We start from the raw sequence: 16,212 nt of genomic DNA, 5'->3' as shown, positions 1-16,212 counted from the left end.
TGAAATGGAATGTTAGAAGAAGAAGGAGAAGAAGAAGGAAGAGAAGAGTTTGGATTTGATATCCCACTTTATCACTACCCTAAGGAGTCTCAAAGCACCTAACAATCTCCTTTCCCTTCCTCCCCCACAACAAACACTCTGTGAGGTGAGTGAGGCTGAGAGACTAAAGAGAAGTGTGACTAGCCCAAGGTCACCCAGCAGCTGCATGTGGAGGAGCAGGGAAGCAAACCCAGTTCACCAGATTATGAGTCCACTGCTCCTAACCACTACACCACTTGCTCTTAGCAGGAGTAACTCCACTAAAAATTCCAATCTGTTCATTACTGCCTGTAAATGAAACCCAATCCATACTTCCTACATTCTTCCTATGTCCCCAGCTCTTTCTGACTCTTCTACCCACTTTGTCCTGTCATAAGATCTTCGTTCTGTCTCATTCATAGGAACGTTGGGAAGTTGACTAGGACAAGGTGAGAATAATGGTCCATCCCCCCCCCTTTTATCTCCTTTGGCTGGCTGTTGACATCTAGGATCTGGGCCTGAAGACATTCCCATTTCCTGCCACCTGATCCTTTTAGCAAAATGTCAAGGATTGAACACGGGAAACATATATGAGCTGACATGTGAGTCAGACCATAGTTTGATCTAGATCAGCATTGGCTACACTGATCAGCAGAAGCTTTCAAAGGTTTCAGATGAGGATATTTCCCAGCCTTACCTGGAGATGCTGGGGATTGAACCTCAGACCTTCTGCATGCAAAGCATGTGCTCAACCACTGAGCCATAACCCTTCCTGGTCCTTCTACTTGGTGGCTTCACCTATTCCTCTTTGCTGCAGTTCATGCATGGAGTTCTTTTGGAGGTGGATAACTTTTTGACCCAACAGACCAGATCCTTATCTGTCCCAATTGGCTGTGGCCCAGCTAAGATAGGCAGGGGAGGCAGCCCACCAGTCAATCACCCTGACATCATTATGACATCAGATGATGAACAGGGAGTTGTCCCACCCACCAGCCCAAGTCCCTTGCACAGTGCTTGTGAAGCTACCTGACAGTCAGCTGGTGGTTGGGTGCTTGGGAACTGCGCAAAGGGCTTAGACAGCCATATGATCACCACTTGGGAAGTGCTGAGCACAGGGCTTGCAAATATATTTTCTGCAGAGATCAGCTGTGTTATTGAGTTCTCTACAGGCAGCTCAGTCATGCAGTTCCTCAGCAGACTTCAATCCCTTCTTTTTGCAAGGATCAGCTGTGTGATCAAGTTGCCCACGAGAATTTTGATTGCATAACCAATACAGCCGCATCTCCATGTGCCCCACACCTGATAGAGCATAGGATTTCAGGTGTAAGGTAGGTGGACATTATTTGGGAGAAATGGCCTCGCAGGCCAAATTGAGACCTACTAAGCCAAATTTGGCCCACAGGCTGGAGGTTTCTCATCCCTGGTCTAAATAGCATACCTGACTATCATGTCACCTCTCAAAAGTTCTGTATTTCCTCCCACCCACCCCAGACAGCTTTCAGCTGCTGCTCTATCCCAAATATTATAATCACACCAGATAAATGCGCAACTGAATTGACCCACATTTCTGAGGTGCAATCCTCTCTCTCTTATTCATATTCATTTTTCAAGGTTTTTTGGGTCTCTAGTTTATCGTTTTCTTTTAGGTCATTTTCTCTTCCTTCCTTTACTCTCTGAACAGGCATTGCACACTGGTGTTTTGCAAATCAAATCATACAAAATTCCAAAATGAGTTAGTTTGGATGAAGCAGTGCTTTAATATATTGACTATTCATATCACAAACCACTTAAGCCAAAGTACTTCTCATTCCATTAACTTTACGGGTCTAAAGGCAAGTAATCATCTTAACTGGCTTCCACATTACCTCCAAACACTATCAGTCTTTTTGTGCCTGTGTGTTTGTGGAATTAAGGAAATTTACGGATTGCCCTGGGGATTGGCTTCCTTCAACTGCCTACAACAACCATTTTACAAGAGGCAAAATGCAGCAGCAGATGAAACCCAGCCCAAACCTCTCCATCTCTTGGGATTATTCTACTTGGCTGTAGGCACTTTCAGAGAGGTGATCCTTCTCTGAGAAGGGCAGTTCAACTTCTCATACCTAGTGGGCCGCAAGAGTACTTTGACACAGAACTTGCAGGCTACACTGTGCCTTGTCGCGTGGCGGTGGTGGGGAGTGAGGCCAAAATTTAATGCCCCACCCCAAGCCCTTGCACTGCCTTCTCAAAGATGGCTAAGTGAGGTGCTGAGCTTTGGGAAGGAGACACAAGGTCCTAGAGCACTCCCACCTTCTTCCCAAAGCTGGGAAAGCACTAACTAGGTTTTGGGATGGAGGAGGGAGGACTCTGTGACCCTGTCAAGGCCCTCACACCTCCTTCCCAAAGCCCAGTGCTTCACTTACCTGGCTTTGGGAAAGCAGTGAGGGGGCGGGTGTGTGTGTGTGAGAGAGAGCGGGTGTGAAATGCTGTCTAGGGCCACCAAAAATGGCCCACACATTGGACCACCCCGACTTGGAGTAATATGCTGATCTAGAGTCATCCCATTTTAGCAAAAGCTGAAGGGAAAAAAACTGAAAACAGACCAACAGTGCGTGGTGGCAGTGCAGTTGTGGGGGCCTTCATTTCTGACTATTTCCCAAGCGACTATTTCCAAAGATGCATGAAAATGCATAACTTGTAGATGAAACACACGTTCTGGAGATGGCATTATCTTTTAATATAGCATTCATATAGCTGCCAAAGAAAAACCAGTAATGTCTATCTGAAAGTCTAGCTACATTCACATCTTTTACCTGCCCATATATCACCGTCACTGAGTTGTATTTTTGCCTGTCTCCCATTTCCTCCTAGACCTGCCTCATGAATGCGTTAAGGACACAGATCTATTAATTTTAGTTGAGCTTTCTTTTTCAAGAGTCATACTAAGGTAAATCTTTCTGGCAAAGGAAAAATAAATACTGTCTCAATTTTTTTATATACAGAGAAAATTACTGAAGAAGTAGGGAAATTACATCCCCACTCTTCTGCGTATGCCTCTGCCCCAAAATTAGTTTAGGAAAAGCCACACAATATTTCTCCTGTTTTACGACCAATGTCACAGTGTTAATGGACTTACTAGAATTCACAAACAAAGGAGTCAAACTAACACCTCCCAAGGTATTTTGCCTTTATTTCAATGCAGCAGGGGTACTAGGAGCCATTTAAATTGGGGCAACTTAACGGCAAAAGGTAAGGAGTTAAATGGACCTTCCTCAGTCAAACTAGCAGTCCCCTGCATATTTTTATTTAGCTATCTATCAACTGGAATATGTTTTTATCCCATCTAACCTTCCACTAAAGAAAAAATAGGAAAATATGATCATCAATTTGCATACATCATGCGTAGCTTGCTCCCAAGCCTAAAATTTAGCAAATATATAGGGTCCTTCATCACCTATTCCTTTTTTTAAAAAAGCATTTTTTAAAAATCACAGGAGATGGTTTGTTTATTTGGGGTTTTATTTTGGTATCAGAAATCTAGGTAAAGGGACCCCTGACTATTAGGTCCAGTCGTGACCGACTCTGGGGTTGTGGCGCTCATCTCGCTTTAGTGGCCAAGGGAGCTGGCATACAGCTTCCGGGTCATGTGGCCAGCAGGACTAAGCCGCTTCTGGAGAATCAGAGCAGCACACGGAAACGCCGTTTACCTTCCCACCGGAGTGGTACCTATTTATCTACTTGCACTTTGACGTGCTTTCGAACTGCTAGGTTGGCAGGAGCAGGGACCAAGCAACGGGAGCTCACCCCATCGCGAGGATTTGAATCGCCGAGCTTCTGATCGGCAAGCCCTAGGCTCTGTGGTTTAACCCACAGTGCCACCTGCGTCCCCTTATCAGGAATCTAATGGTACACTAAATAATACCGCACTGGCAAAGCACCTCTGCTCATCTGAAGTCCCATCAGTGACATCAGCCGATTCAGAGATGGGCATGGTTAGGGGAAATGGCCTCAAGGACCAAACTGGACATCCTGGTGGGCAATGACTAGTCTGTGGGCTGGTGGTTCTCCACCCCTGAACCACTCAATCACACTGGGGCAACATGTCTCACAATGCTGCTGCAATGACTCATCAGAACACTGCAGTTTGCCCTACCCAAACATGCTGCCATGCGAGCTGACAGGGCTGAGCCATGGCATTTTGCTACAGAAGAGCACTGGCCTGATGCTTTTACATTATGCTAACAGGCAAATTCGTCTCGGCAAAAATGCATTGAGATGGTTGTTACACAGATCTCTTTGCTTCAGTAAAGAAAGAGCAGTCATGAGATTTCTGAAGTTGGTTTTATTATTTGCCATGCAATCTTCAGCAGTTTTAAGATAAATGTGTTATTAAATGAAAGGTCAAACCGCTTCCTCAGTTTTAAATATGTACCTGAGATGCTTTCAAAAGTATCTGTTTAAAAGAGAAAATAATAACAGTAGGTAACCCCCTCACAGTATTGCAGGAAATGATTCTGGGATGTTATCACCTGTGCAAGGCTTCTGTCTGGATTCCGGAGATTGTGGACTATAATTAAAATGGAAATTTCATCCTGTGATCTTTTATTATAAATCCACTCTCCCACAATATTTTAATATGGCAATGTTAAGGTCACAGATTTTCAGCATTTTGAACTTCTAAAGCTAAGCTATATGTTGGGAAGGAGAGGGGAAAGAAATTAAATACTGAGGAACTTGACATGGAGGGGGGGGGGTCCTCTGGGGTTGTAACATTAGTCTCAATATTTTTCTCCTATCAGACTTTCTTTCCATTCACAGACATTTGACCGGGTCACTGTATTCTTAGACATTTTCACATTAAAGGTTTCTTTGGCATTTTCATGTCCTCTGGGAACACGTCAGCACTATCTTGATGTTTATGCCTTGTGGCTCAGCATTTATAGACTTTAATCTGTAAAACTGAACATCCTCTGGGTGTTTTTCTTCTGACCTAGCCATACCAATAGAACTGGCAATGCACTGGCAAGGCAAAGCACAGTTGGTGTCAGACTGAAGGGGGACAAAACGGGAGAGGTCAATTCACAAGAGGATTTTTCTCCCAATACAATTAGGCCTCAGATAATTGCAGAATCAGGACAACATGGGGCATTTTGCTGGCCCCAGGAAATCAATCCTTCCCTTGGTTCTGGATTTGAACCAAGGAAAAGTGGGGGTGAATGGAGGTGAAGTTGAAAGAAAGCCCAATTTGTGACATCACACGCATTATAGGTGGCCACAGGGCAAGACTGTTAAGGCATCTTCAAATATCTAAAAGGATCTACCTATCTATCTATAGCTATCTATCATCTATCTATATCTACCTATCTACCTACCTATCACCTACCTACTATCTATCTATCTATCTATCTATCTATCTATCTATCTATCTATCTATCTATCTATCTATCATCTATCTATCTATCTATCTATTTATCTATCATCTATCTATCATCTATCTATCTATCAGCAGTAAGAGTTGTTCGACAGTGGAATGAACTCCTTCTAGACGTTGTGGACTCTCCTTCCTTGGAGGTTTTTAAGCAGAGGTTGGATGACCATCTGTCAGGGATTCTTCACCTGCCACCCTGCATTGCAGGGAGTTGGACTAGATTATTAGGGTCCCTTCCAACTCTATGAATTGTATGATTCTATGACCTGGCAGCAACACAGAGGTGCATCTACCTTTCAGGTTCTCCAATTTTTAGGAGCATGATGTTTCTAAGAAAACAGCGGGAGGATGATAATCAAGGACCTATATACTTTCTTTTCAACACTATGAGTGAATGATGAGGGTAAACAAGGAAAGAAAGAAAGAAAGAAAGAAAGAAAGAAAGAAAGAAAGAAAGAAAGAAAGAAATAAATTCACACAAAACATTAATTTAAATAATCCACAGAGGCACACTTGCTGGCTCCAATCTGCATAAGGGAGCTCTCTCTCTCTCTCTCTCTCTCTCTCTCTCTCTCTCTCTCTTTTCTTTCTTTCTTTCGCTACACCCAGACTGTGAAGCACCGTCAAAGGTTCACTTGCCCCCCTCCTGCTTGGCCTTCCACCACAGATTAAGAACTTCTTGTTAGGAAGAGGTTTGGCCTTTATAGGCTGTACTGTACCGCCTGGCCTTCTATCAGCTGCTGTGCAATCCTTCTGTCTCCACAGCGAAAACTCAGCAGCCAGAAGGAAGATGGCAACAAACTCAAATTAACATTGCTAGTAAAGATCTTGAACCAGTATCTGTGTCACACAGTGTACTTCCTGTACATGGTTGGGATAAAAATAATTTGATTGCATGGTTTGCTACTGGATCTGTATCCTCTCTCCTGCTGAAAGTAATTAGAAGCCTTCTGTGTTATTCCAGCTACAATTATTATTATTATTATTATTATTATTATTATTATTATTATTATTATTACTATTACTACAGCAGGTTTTGTCAATGCCCTGCACAATAAAAGCATGGCTTCAATAGCATAAGAAATTATTTGTTGCTATCACCTATTAAAGAAATGAAATTGAACCATCATGTGAATCCGCAGGCATGATTTATTTTTTTTCCACCCCAAGGAATTCTTTCATTCCTTACCTACAGGAACATAAATCAATTTCGTAAAGAGCCTGGCTAAGCATATCTTGTGCAGTTATATATTTGTATGACTTACAGACTCTCTCTTTCTCTCCTGAGTCAAACCATTAGTCTATCTAGCAAATAAAATAAAATAAAATAAAATGGTAGGAGACCTCCCAAGTTCTGAACTCTGCTACTTAGGAAACTTTTGCCGGCCAAGGGCCACGTTCCATTCTGGGTGACCTTCCAAGGCCCACATGCCAGTGATGGGCAGGTAACACCACACACTCATACATCCCTCTCCATCCTCTAGCTAGACAAGCAAGGGGCATGATCAGAGTTTGAGGACACATTACAGCCAGGGGGAAATGTTGCAAAGTAGGGCCAGTGAGGAGGTGTGGTCTGGGGAGGTGGTGGGCCCTAGGAGAGTTTTGAGGAGCAGATAAGAGAGGTCTGGAGAGCTTCATTCAGTTCCTGGGGCTGGGGTCCTCACCCCTGCTTCAACTGATGGAAGGGCCTGAATATGGAGTCATACACAGGCAAGCCATTTGGACCCTAGAACTACGCCCCCTCTTGAGGAACTCAAGAAAAGCAACTTACAACGTGCTCCCCAGTCTGAAAATGGATACCAAAATAGCTTTGTTCAATCATACTGAAGGAATGGTTTGGATTTCCTCCTCTCCATGTCCCCAGGCAAGATATATGTTTAGGAATAGAGTTGTGTCAGAATTTCTCAGAACAGATTGCTCCATGAGAATTATCGTTTTCATGCCTCCCTCTTCCCCGAAGAGTGCAATTTTGCATAATATGCCGTGCCTCTGTATTTGGTGGTCATCTCCCCACTCCCCCCCCCAAAAAAAAAACATGCTCTACAGCAATGCTAAGTGTCGGGCACTATGTGCTGCTACTGCAAAAAGAATAAAAGAGGGAGTAAGACCCTTAAGGAAAAGAGAAAAGGCTGCTGTTGCTGTTGATAAGCACCCTTTGCCCCCAAAAGACTGTTGAAGAATTTCTCTCTTGGGAGAATATTCAGTAAAATGGTACCCTTCAATTCTGAAGCCAGCAAATAGCATAATGAAGTAGTTGGACTTCGTATTTAATAGAAGGGTTCAGTGAAGAGGTTGGGAACTAAAAAGAGGACCAAGTCATGTTGCTAACTGTCAGGGGTTTAGGAGCAGAGGCACGGGCAAGGGAGGAAACAGAGAGCGAAGGGGAGGAGGCAGAAGAAAAGATGAGTGATGACGACGACCCGAGATCTCCCAGTCTTTCCAGTGAATCGGAGGATTCACAGAAAGGAGCACCAGTGGCCAGGGCAAGGGGGGAGTCTAGGGGGGCACCCCAGGAAGATAGAGCCAGAGGGGACTCAGGGGAGAGCAGCTGGAAATCGGGACCAGCGTCACCGCCAGGAAGCAGGGAAGAGGAAGGGAGCCAGGGGGGAAGCGCTGGCAGCTCACCACAGGAGGGAGGGCATGAGTCAGGAGTGGCCACACCTCCATCGGGGAGCGAAGAAACGGTTAAGAGGAAAGTGGAAGGTTGGGCGCGCGCGCCAAGTTCAAATGCAGAGGAAGGCGGCGCAGTAAGCAGCCCCGAAAGGGAACCAGGTCCTAAAGCCCGGCGCAAGGAGGCAGGAGGGTCCGGGTCAGCGTCAGAAGAATCCCGGAAGGAAGAAGCCCCGGGGGGTAGAGGGACCCAGAGGAGGACAGTCAGGCGGAAAAGGTGGAGCAAGGCTAGGATATTAAGTTGGTGCACACGGGGCGGAGACTCAGACGGAGCTTCGCCGATCTAGCTACTAGACGTAGAGTTTGCGCGCAGCAGCGTGAGAATGGGAACTGTAATTCAATAAAGACTTTTACTTAATGATCGCTGGCTAGCGTGATCCTCTGTGAGCTAGGATCTTCAAGCAGCTCTGACAGTAAGCTCCGTCCCTCCATTGTGGGCATCTACAGCCTCGAGGAGGGGAGAGAAACAGGTGCCTACTAGCGAGCTCACGAACGGCAGACGACATGACGGCTGAGCAGCAGATAGAGGACCTCAGAAGAGCAGTGGCACAACTGAACGCCGAGGTTCTCGCATCCAGGAAGAGAGAGGAGGAGGCAGCTGCCGCCTGCAGGGATCTCCAGGTCAGGTTAGACGTGCTGACAAAGCAGACACCCTGGCAGGAGGGAATTGGGTTGGCGAGACGGACAGGCGGGCTGGTCTCTCACTTCGATGGGAACCTGCAACAGTATCCCAACTTTAGAGCCGACGTACTGTGCGCACTGCAACTGCTGCATAAAGACTTTAGAGATGAACAAGAGAGAGTGGGGTTCATCATGTCCCATCTGCATGGGGATGCGAAAGCATGGCTACGCAATTTATGGAGAGATAAGGATCTGGCGCTCCAGAATGCGGATGCCTTTATTAAAGCGATGGATGGGTGCTTTTTATCAAGTATTGACGTGGATCTTGCACGGAAGGAGGTGCATGGGCTGAGACAAGGGAGGGCCAGCGTCAGGCAGTATCATGCCCGCTTTTTCGCCTTGGTCAGTGCCCTGGAATGGGACAGAGATTCGGCTCCTGTAAGAGACCTCTTTTGGGAGGGGCTGCACAACTCGATTAAAGATGAGATCGCGAGGGGGGAGAGACCCCGAACCACCCAGGAGGTCGTTCAGAGGGCACTGGCAGTGGGGGTGAGGCTGGAAGGACGTCCGTGGAGCAAGGACGAAGGGCGTGGAGGGCGCGAACCAGCCGGGGGCCCCTCCTTCCTTCCCAGAGAAGCAGCGCGGGCGCAATCCACGCCTCCGCCAGGAGGAGGAGCCGAACCTATGGAGGTTGGAGGTGCAAGGGCTCAGTCAGCAACCAGAGCCCTAGCACCGGCAGCAGTGAAAGCGAAGCCTCCTAGAGGGAACAGGAAGTGTTACGTCTGTGAGGAACCAGGGCATATGGCGAAAGAGTGTCCCCAGAGGCCCCACAAGCTCACTGCAGCCTCAGCAATGGTGACTGCAGCAACGCAGCAAGGAGGACCACAGCAGGGAAACGACGCAGTCTGGCTGGAGGAAGAGGCACTGGGGCCCAGCCAGACGTGTTAGTGACGCAGTCCCCAGAGATTTTACAGCCCGTGAACCCCCTCCCGCCCAAACCAGTAGTGAGGCTCACAGCATCTCTCCAGCTGCCCAATGGAATCACCATAGACGTGCCAATCACCATTGACTCAGGCAGCAATGCGGACTTTATAGGGCAGGACTTTGTCGACAGGCACGCTGTGCAGTTGCTGCCGGCCACACTGCCCCTGCAGGTTGTCACGGTGGATGGCAGGGAGCTGCTCGGGGGGCAAGTGGTGAAGCAGACGCCACCAATGGTGATGCGACTTGGGAATCACAGAGAAATCATCAGCTTCAACGTCACTCAACTATCTGACACGCCCGTTGTATTGGGCATGAGTTGGCTGGACAAGCACAGCCCAACGATGGCTTGGTACCAGAGGCAGCTGACCTTCGGCTCTTCCTTTTGTGCTGAACACTGCATCGTGCCCAGGCAGGAAGGAGAGGAAGAGGAGTCACAGCTGCTGCTAGGCACGCTGCAAGCGATTCCCCACAAGTACGCTGAATTTTTGGAAGTTTTCTGCGAGAAGGAGGCAGACAGGCTACCCCCTCACAGACCATATGACTGCAAAATTGACCTGCTGCCGGGGGCGGCGCTGCCTAAAGGGAGACTGTATTCCATGTCAGAGGACGAACTGCAAGAACTCAAGGAGTTCATTGATCATAATTTGCAGCGCGGCTTCATCCGGGAGTCCAAGGCAGTGGGGGGCAGTCCCGTATTCTTTGTTAAGAAGCGGGACACGCCCCAAAAGAGACTCGTAGTGGATTACAGGATTTTGAACAGTGTGACTAGGCCATCGGACTTCCCCATGCCCCGAATTGACGACCTCCTCGCAAAGGTACGGAAGGGCAGAGTGTTCACCAAGTTGGACCTGCGGGGGGCGTACAACCTCATTCGCATGCGGGAGGGTGATGAGTGGAAGACAGCCATGTTCACGCCACTGGGGACCTACGAATATAGAGTTATGCCTTTTGGATTGCAAAATGGCTCCCACGTTTTTCAAGCATTTATGCATCACGTGTTGGCGGGACTTCTCTACAAGACGTGCGTCTGTTTCTTAGATGACATCCTGATCTTTTCGGAGTCGCAGCAGGAGCATGACAAACACGTCAAGGAAGTGCTGAGCAGGCTAAAGCAACATAGGCTCTATGCCAAGCTGGAGAAGTGCCAATTTGACGTGCCGGAGGTGGATTTTCTGGGCTACAAGCTGTCTGACAAGGGGCTCGCCATGGACAGCGCCAAGGTTCGAGCGGTGTTGGATTGGAAGAGCCCGCGCAACCGGAAGGAGGTCCAACGGTTTGTCGGCTTTGCGAACTTCTATCGCAAGTTTATCAAGGGCTTCGCGATGCAGACGGCGGCCATCACTGACACGCTTAGCTCCAAGAAAAAGAAGTTCATTTGGACAGAGCAGGCGGAGCAGTCCTTTCAGGCACTCAAGCGTCTCTTCGCGTCGGAAGAGCAGCTGCTTCATGTCAACCCCAGCAAGCCGATGAGGGTGGAGACAGACGCTTCGGACAGAGCCGTGGGGGCGGTCCTGCTGCAGAAAGACCCGCAGGGGGTGTGGCGACCGGGAGCGTTTTACTCCAGGAAGCTCAGCAAGTCCGAGCAGAACTACACCATATGGGACAGGGAGTTGCTGGCCATTCACGCAGCGTTCAAGGCGTGGAGGCACTTTCTGATCGGCGCCAAGCACACGGTGCAGGTTTGCACGGACCACAAGAATCTAGAGCACTGGCGCACGGCACAGTTCCTGAACCAGAGGCAGATACGTTGGGCTGAGTTCTTTGCGAACTTCGACTTCCGAATAGAGTATGTCCCGGGGGACACCAACATCATGGCAGACGCTCTCTCCCGTAAGCCACAGTATCTGGAGGACGCAACACCAGCGGCCGCCATGCACATCTTCGCACCGACGGTGTGGGCGTGCGCCGCGGCGACCGTGGACCTAGAGGCGGTGCGACGAGCGTTGCAGGGGGACTCCTTCGCACAAGCAAAGATGGCAGAGGTGCAAAGGGGCAAGGCAGCGGCCGACGGTTTCCAGCTAAGAGATGGATTGCTCATCCGTAAAGGGGCCATCTACGTGCCGGGAGACGAACTTCGAGCCAAGGTGCTGCAGCAGCTGCACGACGCGCCCACGGCCGGGCACTTTGGCAAGGAGAAGACGGTGGAATTAGTAGCCAGGGATTTCTGGTGGCCTGGAATGAGAGGGGAGGTCGCAGACTACGTGGCGAGGTGTGACACCTGCCAGAGGGCCAAACCAGTGCACAAACCGCCGGCCGGACTGTTGGAACCGCTGCAAACTCCGGTCGAACCTTGGGAAAGGGTGGCCCTGGACTTTGTCACGGATCTGCCCAGCTCAAGGGGCAAGACGGCAGTGCTGGTGGTGGTGGACCTGTTTTCCAAGATGGCGCATTTCATTCCGTGTGCTAAGGTGGCCACGGCGGAGCAAACCGCCAAACTGTTCATAGACCACGTGTTCAAGGTTCACGGTCTGCCACGGTCTATTCTGTCCGACCGGGGGCGGCAGTTCATCTCGAATTTCTGGCAGAAGCTGATGGGCTTCCTGAACGTCAAGATCAACCTGGCGTCGGCGAGACACCCGCAGACCAACGGGCAAGCGGAGCGGGTCAATGCCATCATGCAGCAGTACCTGAGATGTTATGCAAATCAACAGCCTGCGACGTGGGTGGATTACCTGCCGCTTGCCGAGTTCGCCTACAACAACACGAAGCACGTGTCCACGGGGGTCACGCCGTTCTTCGCCAACAACGGGAGGCACCCCAGAACCTTCCCGGGACTGGAAAGAATGGGGGAGGGGGAGCCGCAGACAGCAGATGCGTTCGCGTCGGAGCTGCAGGAAGTCCACGATCAGCTGAGGCGCCACCTGGAGCTGGCCAAGCACGCATACAAGGTACAAGCAGACAAGCACAGAAGGGTTGGAGAAGAGCTCCACGTGGGAGACTGGGTTTGGTTAGCAGCCCACGCAGTGCCGGCCAGGTCGTTGGCCAAGAAGAAACTTGGGCATAAGCAACTGGGGCCCTACCAAGTCGAAGAGCAGGTCAACCCGGTAGCTTTCAGACTGGCACTTCCGGAGGGTTCCAGAATGCATCCGGTATTCCACAGATCGGTGCTCACTCCCTACAAGGCACCGCACAGGTTCCAGGAACCCGGAACGGCGCCGAGTCCGGCCAGAGACAGAACAGGGCACGCGGGAGTGGCACAGCAGGAGCGCATCAACGAAGTCACGGAGATTTTGGACTCCAGATGGGGGGAAGAGGGGGTAGAATACCTTCTCGCCAAGGAGGGCACCCCGGCCAGTGCGAACAGCTGGGTGCCGGGCTACGCCTTAGACGAACCTCTGCTCAAAGACGAGTTTCATGCCCTCTTCCCACATAGACCTATGCCAGCAGACTTTTTCGACGACTGGCTTTTCACGCCCACGCTTTCGGCCAGCACGTTCCGGGGGTTCGACTCGGACGAGGAACCGACACGAGACGTTCGTTCCCCGGAGGGGTCACCCTCGGGATCCGCCTCAGAACCCTCGTATTGGTGGGACGATAGGCCAGAGGAGCAGTTCCGCAGGAAGTGGCTGGAATGCTCAGGACGAGCAACGCCGCCAGGAGGAAGTGAGGGAGAGACGGACATGGACATTTTCGGGGACGACCCTGGTTTCGAGCACGGCGGCACAGAGATGGAAGCGGAGGTGACCGTCGTCGACGAGAGCAGGGAGGAAGACCCGGGAGAGTTCAGATGGAGGCCCGCCACGGGAAGCGACCGATATCCGACGTTCGTCCCTTTGCAACAGCAGCCCCCAGCTCCAGCACCGGAAGGAGGGGAGGGGGGAATGGGGGGCTTCGAGGGGGGGATGGATGTCAGGGGTTTAGGAGCAGAGGCACGGGCAAGGGAGGAAACAGAGAGCGAAGGGGAGGAGGCAGAAGAAAAGATGAGTGATGACGACGACCCGAGATCTCCCAGTCTTTCCAGTGAATCGGAGGATTCACAGAAAGGAGCACCAGTGGCCAGGGCAAGGGGGGAGTCTAGGGGGGCACCCCAGGAAGATAGAGCCAGAGGGGACTCAGGGGAGAGCAGCTGGAAATCGGGACCAGCGTCACCGCCAGGAAGCAGGGAAGAGGAAGGGAGCCAGGGGGGAAGCGCTGGCAGCTCACCACAGGAGGGAGGGCATGAGTCAGGAGTGGCCACACCTCCATCGGGGAGCGAAGAAACGGTTAAGAGGAAAGTGGAAGGTTGGGCGCGCGCGCCAAGTTCAAATGCAGAGGAAGGCGGCGCAGTAAGCAGCCCCGAAAGGGAACCAGGTCCTAAAGCCCGGCGCAAGGAGGCAGGAGGGTCCGGGTCAGCGTCAGAAGAATCCCGGAAGGAAGAAGCCCCGGGGGGTAGAGGGACCCAGAGGAGGACAGTCAGGCGGAAAAGGTGGAGCAAGGCTAGGATATTAAGTTGGTGCACACGGGGCGGAGACTCAGACGGAGCTTCGCCGATCTAGCTACTAGACGTAGAGTTTGCGCGCAGCAGCGTGAGAATGGGAACTGTAATTCAATAAAGACTTTTACTTAATGATCGCTGGCTAGCGTGATCCTCTGTGAGCTAGGATCTTCAAGCAGCTCTGACACTAACACATCAACTATTTCAGTTTCATGTTGCTGCTTTGAAAGTGCTTAGTACGGTCTATTAGTCAGCACTCCCCTTGCAATGTGTGATGAATCATGACAATGGCAGACACAGTTGCTCCATCTTAAACTAGGACCTTGTGTAATTGCTGTTATTATTTGTTATCTAATGGATGATGTCAGCCGGGCCTCTTTTCAAAGAATAAAGTGCTGAACAAGTGTAGAAACAGAAATGTGGTTTACAAAAGAAGACTGCCTTGTCTTTTTGGATGTAAAATAAAGTAAAGCAGGGTAACAAATGTCAACATTGGTACAGCTGTTTTGGAGCCACAGTTTATTTAAAAATGATATTTGGGCCAATTCTATATGAATCATCAAATGGAAGCTGAATGTTGACAGATAATTTAGTGCAAATCTATCTACATTATACTTAAGTTACATCTGAACAAATCCAGAAAGAAGTTTAAAGTTATATAGCTTGTCCATTTTATAGTGATGTTTTATGTGCTTTGTTGCTACTGCTTATATAAAGATGAGAACAGTCTTCCAAAGATTACCTGGATCATCACTTCCAGAGGTACCATGGGTCATCACTTTGTTGCGTGATAATGGAGTGGATGATGGCCCAAAAACTGAAGTTCAATCCAGATAAAATGGAAGTTCTGTTGGTGAATTGTCCACCTGCCCAAACTAGTGGTGTTCTCCCTGCGCTGAACAGGGTTATACTTCAAAGTATAACAAGACTGCAGACTGCGGCTCATTTTGAGTACGGCTCCCAGTACGTTTCCGAGCACAATTCAAAGTGTTGGTGCTGACCTTTAAAGCCCTAAACGGCCTTGGTCCAGTATATCTGAAGGAGCGTCTCCACCCCCATCGTTCTACCCGGACACTGAGGTCCAGCACCGAGGGCCTTCTGGCGGTTCCCTCACTGCGAGAAGCCAAGTTACAGGGAACCAGGAAGAGGGCCTTTTCGGTAGTGGCGCCCTCCCTGGGGAACGCCCTCCCACCAGATGTCAAAGAGAACAACAACTACCAGGCTTTTAGAAGACATCTGAAGGCAGCCCTGTTTCGGGAAGCTTTTAATGTATTATAGTATTTTAATATTCTTTTGGAAGCCGCCCAGAGTGGCTGGGGAAGCGCAGCCAGATGGGCGGGGTATAAATAATAAATTATTATTCTTATTATTATTATTGTGATGCATCCATCTGGGGTGCGGACTGCCTCTGTAGCACTTGGTGTGGCACTTCTGTTCTCTGTAGCAAGAGCTCAGGCAACAGCTGCAGTTCTACCTGGATACATATAGCTTGGCCTCAGTGTGACCCATTCCCAATTATTACTGATTAAATTTGTATACCACCCTTCCTTCGAAGATCACAAGTTAGCACACAACATAAAATTACAAAATGAGAACGCAAAATACAAATGAAATGAAAACAAAGCAATAATGGTCATAGAATGTTCAGTCAAGCTAAGGCCTGGTTATAGAGAAACGTTTTCACCTGGTGCCTAAAGATATGTAAAGAAGGCACCAGGTGAGCCTCCCTGGGGAGAGCATTCACCGAATGGGGAGCCACCGCTGAGAAGGCCTGTTATCGTGTTGCCATCCTCCAGACCTCTCGTGGAGGTTCTCATGAAGAAGGGCCACAGGTGATGGTTGCAGGGTCCGGGTCAGTTCATATGAGGAGAGGCAGTCCTTAAGTTATTGTGGTCCTGAGCCATTGAAAGCTTTACAGGTCAAAACCAGAATTTTGAATTGGGCATGGAAACTGATTAGCAGTCTGTGCAGTCAGGCCAGGATTGGTGTAACATGCTCAATCTGTTCTGCCCTGGTGAGCAACCTGGCTGCCACATTTTGCACCAGTTTCTGAATTGTCTTCGGAGACAGCTCCATGTTTAACACATTGCAGTAATCT

At 49.5% G+C, this 16,212-nt stretch overlaps 1 protein-coding gene across 6 annotated transcripts in view; it reads right to left on the bottom strand.

Moving 5' to 3' along the window:
• RALYL (RALY RNA binding protein like) overlaps positions 1-16,212 on the bottom strand; it is a 257,854-nt gene that overhangs the window by 38,565 nt on the left and 203,077 nt on the right. The window lies entirely within an intron of this gene.

The sequence above is a fragment of the Podarcis bocagei genome, assembly GCF_964188305.1.
Source record: "Podarcis bocagei genome assembly, chromosome: 8".
In the NCBI taxonomy this organism is placed as follows: domain Eukaryota; kingdom Metazoa; phylum Chordata; class Lepidosauria; order Squamata; family Lacertidae; genus Podarcis; species Podarcis bocagei.
The sequence above is the reverse complement of the archived record's forward strand: the minus strand, read 5'-3'. Positions and strand labels throughout refer to the sequence as shown.